At 40.8% G+C, this 10,558-nt stretch overlaps 1 long non-coding RNA gene across 1 annotated transcript in view; it reads left to right on the forward strand.

Moving 5' to 3' along the window:
• Window positions 1-510, forward strand: part of LOC107728693 (uncharacterized) — a 12,767-nt gene extending 12,257 nt beyond the window's left edge. Inside the window, exon 3 of the long non-coding RNA XR_001638498.1 lies at window positions 418-510. This is a non-coding gene — a long non-coding RNA (uncharacterized LOC107728693). The remainder of the gene's footprint in view (window positions 1-417) is intronic.
• The last annotated feature ends 10,048 nt before the right edge of the window (window positions 511-10,558 follow it).

Genomic DNA, 10,558 nt, shown 5'->3' on the forward strand with positions numbered 1-10,558 from the left:
TATGGGGTGCAGTCTAACATGTGTTAATGCTTCATTTAAAAAAGCCCCATTATTTTTCACATAATTTACCACACCGCTCTGTCCCTTCTCTGAGAAACGGGCTGATAATTTCCTGCTTTTATGAAGCAGAGGATATTATTGAAGAGGATCGTGCAGAACCTGTGCAAGCATGGCTTTTAATGGTAGGCCTATGTTTTTTGTTTGTTGTTGTCTCATACTTTTAGATATGCGGTTATTTGTAAATGCTACTGCTTATGTTAGCTTTTAATATACGGTTTTATCCTGATTAAAGCTTTAATACAGTACAGCAAGTGCACGCGCATCTATGTTTAACGCTTCTCATAGCTATGTGAAAATAAGCGTATAATTGGAACAGAGGAGCATCATTGTTGGAGCTGAGCTGAATGAGAGAGAGAGAGTCTTCCTCTTTTCTAAAGCAGCACAGCATGACCTCGCCCCCTTTGTTGCCTTTTTCCGAGGGCAGGGTTTATCTGGGTTTGTTACGTCACGAACCCGGGAAGTAACTCGTTGTAGTCCCTACCAGCCGTTTTTGTAGGCATTAAACTGCCAGAATTTTAAAAGACGTTTGCATTGAACTTTCAGCTACGTAAATTTGCAGATATTGTTTATGCTCAAACAGCAACATTAGACACTAACTAACGTTAAAAAAGTGAAATCACAATGAACCACCCCTTTAAAACTACACAGCTTCAAATCCCTGCTGACGTTACAAACAGACTCACTTTGACGGGGTGAGCCCTTCAGATCCAGCATTGTATGGATGGAGATGATGTTTCTATATGAGAGTAAATATAAAATACCATTCATTTTCTCCATTGGGGAATTCATTTTTATCCATTAAAGGCAGACCTACTATGAGCTACAAGGTTGTTTTATCGATGGTATATGCATTTGTTGAAGCCATCAGCCCTGCTTTATTTGTTCCAATAATAAGTGTTTAACAGTGGAATTCCTGGTAAAAAATAAATAAATAAATAAAAAATGTTACAAAACAGGAAAACCAAGATGGACATGTCCATCATTGTGAGCAATACATCTCGATAAAAATACATTTGCGTAAAAATACAAGTGGTATTTTGCACAGATAATGCTGTAGTATCATGTCCACAGATAGAGGTTGGATATAACTGTGTGCGCCAGTAGTACCTTGGTTTATTGAGACAAAGACAAACATAAGTGCTAATAAACAATATATTATACTGTTTCATTTACTATTGGTGCGCTGAGCAAGCATTTTGGATTCTGAAGTTGGGGTTGATGCGGTTCCTCTGAATCGGTACTTCCGGGGGAAAAAAAAACGGGGAAAAAGCGGGCAGGGACTTATGCACTCTATTCCAGATTCAGCCTATGGTTGTGTCCGTTTATTATTATGTAATATAATTACATAAATGTCTAATCATAAAATGTGTTATTGAAATAAAATCTGACAGTGGCATCATAAATTTAGATTCTTTACCTCAGATCATTCTGAAATAAATGTATTTTTCAGGCACTTCCAATGAAGTGTGTATATATCTATATATCTATATATATATATATCAAAAACCTATCACAAAGGCAATTGGCACTTTTAACTGTAAAAGAGATGTTTACAATTTCATTTCACCCATTCATTATTTTTTTATCAGGTTGTCTATTTCCTCCCTTTTAATGTCTCTGACAAAAGGCAGCTTTTATTTGTGAAGTTGATTGAATTGGTGAATTGCTTGGGTGCAGGGTTTGGAGGGTAGTGCGCAAGGACTCATGGTCTGATCGTCAGCTTTCTGTTTCACTCAGACTGCGTAGATATGGTGAAACAGATAGCATTGTTGAACTGTAACATCCCAGCTTTATCAGTGTCAGTTTGTGTCTGCATGTATAGCATGTCAACATGTTAGTTCAGAAAGGCTGCCCTTGTCTTGTCCTAAAGGCCTTTCTCTTTTCCTCACATGTGCACACACAAACTCTGTACACTGAACCTGCATCAATGGCCTATAGCATGTGTGTGCAGTGACAGGCTGTGACAGACCATAATAAAGCGCCTTCAACAACCAAAATGCCCTACAGAACTAAATCACACACACACCATACAAGCAGACATGAACAATTATCTACACCAACACACCCTGACATATATTTCTCTCAGACACAAACACACACACACACTGCTGTTATTTTGCCCTGTCTCCCTCGACTTCCCTCCTCTCTCTTCCCTCTGTCCCTGCTAACGGTCATCTAATTGATAAATAATTCAGTGCGACAGATTCTCTGGCAGCCCTGTCATAAGTAAGCAAATCCTCTGATTTAACAGTGTCACCCACATGCTCCCAAAAGCCAAGGTCAAGAGCTGCTGGACAGAGTTATGCTGCTGTTCTTTGCTTTCTGATGGCTTAACTCAAACTGCTAGTGCTTCATGTTCAACAAATGAGACTAGTGAATTTGCTCACCGATAACAGAAAGAATAATAATTGTGATTCCCCATTGACTTTAATTGTAGGGTTAAAGGGGTCATATTGTAAGTGCTGTTATGCAGATGTTCTGTATATTTGTTTCATAATTAATTGAACAGAAAAGGGAAGAGAACTTCAAGAAATAAAGTTAAAGGGTGTATAACGACAGTACAGAATGATCTATGAGAAATGGAAGTATCATGCAAGACTAGGCAAGGAAATATTGTCGGATGATGCTTCCCAAGGTGAGCTGAAGAAAGGAAAAATTGAAATCGCATCATATGACCCCTTTAAAAACAATCTTCAAAATATCATCTCATAGAAAAAGTAAAGTTATACATGCTTGAAACTGTGACAGATTGAAATATATATGTTTGTATAATTATATTGAAAAATTCATAAATTTGAAAGTATTCTATATTTATGCTATTTTGAATCCATTTAAAAAGGTTCATCAAATGTAAATATTTAAGTAGTGTTGATTAATCTGTGATCAATTAGTTTAGTCCATTAAAGTGCCCCTATTATGCCATTTTTAAGGTTGCTAATATTGTTTTATGAGTATCCTAAAACAGGTTTACATGCATGCAAGGTCAAAAAACACGTTAGTTTTCTCAAAAAATAGATTAAATTTTACATCATTTCTAAATGATTTGTTAACGACTCGTGCGAAGCAGTTCAAAGAATCAGTCTCTCTAAACCCCTCCTTTCCGTGAGCCCTCACTGCTGTGATTGGTCATATGGCGCAGTCCTTTGTGATTGGTCCAGAGTCGTAGAGAGATTGGCTTTGGATTGGTCTACCGTGTACAGCGCTTGTCGGAAACGAAACGCCCATTGCCATGACGGAATGACAGCCCTGGAGACTTGTCAATACATAGGTTGAACTGGCTAATCGACAAGAGACTGATTCGCAAGCACGACTGGAGCAGAACGTTTCTCAATGGTAAGTTGTCAAGTGTTAACAAGTTTGTGGCAATTATAAGATGTGATAAAACAAATTTACTCTCACAGCGTAGGATACAGCGTCTTCTCGACATGATGTTAACCACACGGAAATTTTTCCTGACGACTCGTTTAGGCGATTGTGAGCCGACTCTTTTTTTTGATAGACAATAACTTTATTTATCGCGCACTGTTGGCTTCACAACTTTGCAGATAGTTCATGTTCACAAACAGCTACATGACACACTGCATGAAAGGTAATATTTGAAAAGGCATAATAGGGGCACTTTAAGTTGTGCAATCGATTAGTTGTGCGTTGTTGAACACTAGGGGGAGAACTTGCGGTGTTTCTCCATTAAAGTTCGCAGTGGAGAAGCATCGTGGATTGTTTTAAGCCAGCGACCCCTAATGTAAGATCGACAAGAACTCACGACCCCCACTACCAACGCATACACAAAAAATAAACTAAACAACTTCTTTTAAAGCCGTTCACAATATTTTAACTATATTTACTAGACATCAAATTAATTTTGGCTTACCTTTCACTGTTTTTGGCAGCACAAAAGCTTCATCCGTGGCCTGATGGTGGATACAGCTATTCGCAGATCATCTTCAACATCAAGACATGATCAGTATTTATTTTTTATGTATGTAAAAGCAGAAAAAGACTGTTCGCACAAATATGTAGATTCAAATGGAAGCAGTACTGTACATCCATTGCCGCACTGGATAACTCTGTGTATTCGTCTGCTACTGCGATCCAAAAAATTCCGCCAGTGTGGAATTGGAAAATAAAGTTTTTAATGTTCGATCACTGGACAGCTCCAGCAAAGCATCATCCAGATTTGTGGGGAGATGAGTCCTAGATTCAGTAAATGGTTGCGGTATACAGTCATACAGTTCTAGTGCGTCTCTTTTGGGAAATACTTCTTGAATTGTTCCAAAAAGCTGTAGAGATGACCAGTGATGTGTTCTTTCAGGCTGCTGAGACTCGGTCCACTCTCCTCCAGATGCTCCTCAAGCTCAGAAAACATCTCCACATTACCTTGTTCAACTCGCTCAGCCCTTCTTTCCAGCTTTTTCATAAATGCATCAACTTTGTCATTCATTGTCAGGATATTTGTATTTGGTCCTTGTAATGACAGATTAAGCATGTTAAGCCTTTCGAATATACATGCCAAATAGGCAAGTTTTGACAACCAAGCTGGATCTGTCAGGCAGTTGGTGAATTCCAATTTTGAGTCTTTCAACAATGAGTGCACTTCTTCGCGCAGTTCATAAAGACGTCCGAGTGCCTTCCCTCGTGGTAACCACCAGACTTTGGTGTGAAACAGCAATGCTTCGTGCTGTGAGCCCATCTTGTTGCAAAGTGTGGCTAGTAGCCTGTTGTTTACTGGACAAGATTTTATGTGATTTACGATTTTGATTGCACATTTCAGAACACTGTTAAGTTCAGAATCAAGTGTTTTGCTAGCAAGAAACTCACTGTGTATGATGCAGTATGTAAACTTCACGTGAGGAGCCACTTCTAAAACCTTTGCCTTGAGTCCCTTGTTTTTACCTACCATTGCACCAGCACCATCAGTACATACACCGACACAATTATCCCATGAAAGTCCCATCTCTTTTATTTTGGTGTCCAGTTTGGTGAAAATGTCACTGCCTGTACAAGTCCCCTCGAGTGCTGAGCAGAAGAGCATATCCTCATGCAGTTTTCTGTCAAATGTGCATCTGATGAACGCCAGCAACTGAGCAGAATTAGACACATCAGCAGATTCGTCAACCTGCAGTGCATATTTTTTTCCATTTATCCTATCAATCAATTGACTCGTAATGTCTTTTGCGATATCATGTACATGGCGAGCGACTGTGCTATTTTCTTGCCATGCATACATAGCCACAGCAGCGGGCTTTATCAGGGTTTCCCCAATTGTGTGTGGCTTTTTGGTCTGCGCAATCAAGTATGCCACCTCATAGGATGCCTTCAGAGCATTATAAGAAATTTTGGCTTGTTGTGCGATCATGTGTTTTTGACCCTGTAATTCCTTCTCTTTTCGGCGAAAAAGGTCTATAGGCTTTTCAATAAAAGAAGGATGTTTTGTCTCCAAATGCCTTTGCATTTTGCCTGGCTTCATACTTTCATGGGCAAGCACTTCTGAACAGATTACACATTGAGGATAATCTACGTTGTTGACAGTAGAGCAAGTGAATCCATACTTTATGAATTTTTCTTGATATTTCCGACGTTTCCTACTTTGGTCTGACGGGGTCTTGCTCTTATGCTTAGTCGAAGTACGAGGTTCCGATGACTCAGGCAAACTGTCCACAATTTCCTCAACATTTTTAGATTTGCGAATTACAAATTTATCCATCTCTGCTGTTCCGGATTCCACGTGCAGGTGCGCACTGTAGTGATAACTAGCGAGCCAGTCACTGCAATGTGATATCATATCTTCGAGTCACAAAAAATGATTTTGCATTATTTTTTTAAAACACTCTAATCAGTAATATCTTTAAAAATCAGATTATTTGTAGCATTTACTTGTAATATTAAAAAATATTTATTAGAATCACAAAAAATGACACTTCATTTTTTAAACCCTCTCGTGACCCCTTGAAATTATTCTGCGACCCTCAGTTTGAGAACCACTGCCCTAAAAGAACCCAGGTCAACAGTGAAGTGTAAAGAGTTCCTGCAGTGAAGGCAAGAAAGAGACAAAGAACCGTAGACCTGAGGCCACAGAGATCATCAGGTGAAACAGACAAGTTCAGTCAGTCTCAAGTAAGCCACTACTCGGTGAAAAGGTCCACTCTAGTGTCAACATGGAGACAACAGGGCTTGAGTAAATGCAAGTTGAGGTTATCGCCATGCTAAATCCCCTATCCAAAGACAAGCTTCTAAGTGTTTGTGAATTCCTGAATGTGGCAGATTGAGAGAAGATTTTATCTCGCATATCCTTGATCTCTCACATCCTCCAACATCTCGAAGACATAACAGAGCTAGAAGATGGCGGCATGTCCGAAGTGTTAAGACAGAGATAAAATTATAGAATTGAATACAGTCACTGAAAATGAGACAACAGGCCAAAGCGAAATGACTGAAAGCGATAACTTACAAAGGGAGTTATATGAGCTGAAAAGAGCAAATGAAATAAAAATTTAGTGGAATTCAACAAGTGGAAGAAGTGAGCACAAAACAAAGCAGTGCCCAGCCCCAACATTCTGTGAATGTCACACACTCAAGTACACCCTGGCGCAAAGATTTCAAAATTTCTGGACAAATCGGTGACCCAGGTCAAAGAAAGAAATCAACTTTTTTAAGTTTGGCACACCAGATTGAGAACGGTCTGAGCAGAGGCTACCCAGAGTGTGAGATTGTTGATACAGTAATTCGCGCCATCTCTCCAGGCTTACAGTTGTGAAGTTATTTAGAAGGAAAGCCAAATCTGACTCTACCTACACTCAGACGAATTATGTGCTCTCACTTTCAAAAAAAGAGTGCAGCTGAACTTTAGAAGCAACTTACCTCTTATTCCTCGTGCGTGTTCTTGACCTGTGCCAGAAAACCTTGTTTGTGTCCCTAGAAGCAGAATCATGCCTCAAGTATGACCCAGCATTAGTTCAAAGCTTGTTCTTACATATTTTACTCACCAGTCTCCAAAGTAACAGCATCAAAGTAGACATGCAACCCCTCCTTCTTGACTCGAAAACAACAGATGAGACCCTGTTGGACCATCTCTCCAGGCTTACAGTTGCGAAGTTATTTAGAAGGAAAGCCAAATCTGACTCTACCTACACTCAGACGAATTATGTGCTCTCACTTCCAAAAAAAGAGTGCAGCTGAACTTTAGAAGCAACTTACCTCTGAAGGCCAAGGTAACAAAAAGACACCACAGAAATTCCTCGTGCGTGTTCTTGACCTGTGCCAGAAAATCTTGTTTGTGTCCCTAGAAGCAGAATCATGCCTCAAGTATGACCCAGCATTAGTTCAAAGCTTGTTCTTACATATTTTACTCACCAGTCTCCAAAGTAACAGCATCAAAGTAGACATGCAACCCCTCCTTCTTGACTCGAAAACAACAGATGAGACCCTGTTGGAAAAATTAAACATTGCTTGTGCTAATGAGGCGGACAGACAAAAGAAAAAGAAAACCAGTGTGCAGCACACAACGACTGTTGTCCATGCAGTTCAATCTAGTGGAGAAACCAATGATAAGAAATCCAGTGCAACTCAAAGTGTACCAAAATCAACTTACAACGTCATCAGAGAATCATTGCAGCAACCAGCTTTTGCCTCACCACAATGTCCTGTTCCTGCACAAAGAGCCCCTGAAAGAGAAATGGTTCGATGTCAAGTGCTGCCATATTGGCCATCACCGGGCACCAACCAAATGAGAGCGAATACTCGGTTTCAACCCCATTATATGCCCCGACAATACTATGCACCCCCTACTCGTTCCCAAGCAAGAAAGTGCTTTAATTGTCAGCACCAAAGAACAGCGGACCGTTGCATGCATTGTTTTAGATGTGGCTGTGGCGAGCACTTTCAAGCAGGATGCAGAATTTGTGGAGTTAAGCCTTCAAGAGAGAGTCCTTTAAATGGAGAGCGGTTACTTCCGTGGGACAGGGAGTAACCAGATCCACTAACCAGTCCCAAAGATGTGCAGCCTGTGAAAGAACAGAGAAGCAAATGAAGCAGTGTTCAAGATGTAAAAAGGTACTGTATTGTTCTAAGACACGCCAAACTCACCATTGGGCTGAACACAAGCAAACTTGTATCAACTCACCAAGACCAGTGTCGAATTTCTAACTGACAATGAGTGTCCACACCCCCTGCAGCTCCCAAGTTAACCAGCATTCCCCTGTGACATCCATAGTTGGAAGACAGTGTCTCGTTGAATGTTACCTGCATGGCCATAGAATTCAAGCATTGTGGGGCACTGGCTCTCAGGTATGTGTCATTGATGAATTGTGGAAACAGGAATACATACCAGAAGTCTCACTGAGAGATGTTTCCAACATTCTTGAGTCTCCAAATACCTTGAACCTCGTGGCTGCCAATGGTATTGAGATATCCTACATTGGATATGTGGTTGTTCTTTTCAGACTAGCGTTACAGACATCTCATCATACTGAACTTGTCATTCCCATACTCGTAGCAAGGGGCCAAAACCTCTCTTATTCATCAAACTTGTGAGTGCAGAGAGCTCATGTAAATACAGAGTAAAGACCATGAAAGGGCAGGTTAACATCCCCAAACGTAGCACTGTGCAGGTCTCATGTTGAGTGTACATCCAGCCAATTAAGGAGGACAGCATACTCAATTTTTGAACCTAATGTGAATCCCTGCTGGACAGATGGGCTTGAATTCACAGAAAGTTTAGTGAGGCTGAAAAGAGGGGCTCCAACAAATATCACAATTGAGGTATACAATGACACTGATCACAATATCCCTCTGATGGGCCAGACTCCGATAGGTACAGTACAGCTTGTCAAGAATGTCTTCCCTGCTAGTATGTTTGAGGGGCCAGCAAATCCTACCACTGTTGTGGAATGTCACCTCCAGGCTGCAGATAACTGTCACGACCACACCAATACTGATGATTGAGACCTGCCGGTCGATGTTAGTCACCTGAGTAAACACCATAGACAGGTAGTACAGCAAATGTGAAGAAAAGAGTGCCATTAATTCTCTAAATCAGACAATGACATTGGGTGTATCAGAAATTTGCAGCTGAGTATCTCACTTAAAGATGATGAGCCAGTCAATCGCACTTACATGTCTGTGCCAAAGCCTCTGTGTCGTGAGATGAAAGAATACATACATGACCCCATAGCACAAGGCTGGATTGAAAAATCCAACTCATCATATTCATCTCCAATTGTATGCGTAAGAAAGAAAGATGGCAGTCTCCTTTTATGTATAGATTATCGAGTCCTGAACAGAAAGACTCACTCAGATAGACAACCAATTTCGAGGGTGCAGGACATTATGGACAGCCTTGGTGGTAATTCCTAGTTTTCTTCATTAGATCAAGGGAGGCCTACCACCAGGGGTTCATGTCAAAGGAAAGTAAGCACCTAAAGGCACCTAAAGACCCTGGGGCCTATATGAATGGGTGTTTATTCCTTTTGGGCTGATGAATGCTCCTGCAGCCTTCCAGCGATGTATGGAAGTGTGCTTAGAAGGCTTGCGGGATGAGATCTGCATTCCATACCTCAAAGACACTTGTGTTTAGTAAGACCTTTGGGAACCACATCCAGGATGTAAGAAAAGTGCTGCAGTGGCTTAGGCAACATGGCATCAAACTTAGGCCAAGTAAGTGGGAGTTTCAAACCTGAAGTCTGCTATCTGGGCAGAATAGTCTCTGCAGAGAGAAGTAAAGTTGATCCCACAGACACAGAAGCTGTCAGATCCCTGAAAGACAAACAACCAAATAATGTTGGTGAGCTGAGGATAATTCTTAGTCTACTTAGCTACTACAGACAGTACATTAAAGATTTATCTCGCATAGCTAGCCCCTTTGTATGATCTGTTAAAAAGTACTCCAGAAGATAATGCTCACCTGAAAAATAGCCAGAGACAATCAAAGACAAAATGAATGAAAACTGGTGTTCCATCGAGTTAGCCCATTATCTAGACTGAACAACATCAGAGCACTCTTGAACAGCTAATTGACTGTTTGCTCCATCCCCCTGTATTAGCTTTCCCTGATTTTTCACAGCCTTTTATACTGCATCCAGACAAGCCAGCTCAAGGGTTAGGTGCAGTGTTATACCACAGTCAAAATGAGAAACTTCGTGTGATTTCTTATGGATCTCGTACTCTATCTGCTGCTGAGAAAAACTACCACCTACACTCAGGCAAGGTTGAATTTCTTGCTATGAAGTGGTCGATCATTCTGGAAGGTCTCCAAGACTGCCTGCCGACATGTTGTTTGGGCTGAATTCAGAAACACCTACCTGTAATCAGAAAGAGTATGTGGAGAAATGGAAACATGGAATGGAAGAGGCATATAAAATCGCCAGAGTGTGCTCAAAAATCTGCTGACAGGAGCAAAAAGAACTTTGACAAGAAGGTGAGGAGCACCACACTGCAGCCAGGTGAATGTGTTCTTGTAAAGAACCTAACACCATGGGAAGGCCCTGGTAAAATTTGCAATTTC

This window comes from Sinocyclocheilus rhinocerous, unplaced genomic scaffold, assembly GCF_001515625.1.
Source record: "Sinocyclocheilus rhinocerous isolate Xijiao unplaced genomic scaffold, SAMN03320098_v1.1 scaffold1509, whole genome shotgun sequence".
Taxonomy (NCBI): domain Eukaryota; kingdom Metazoa; phylum Chordata; class Actinopteri; order Cypriniformes; family Cyprinidae; genus Sinocyclocheilus; species Sinocyclocheilus rhinocerous.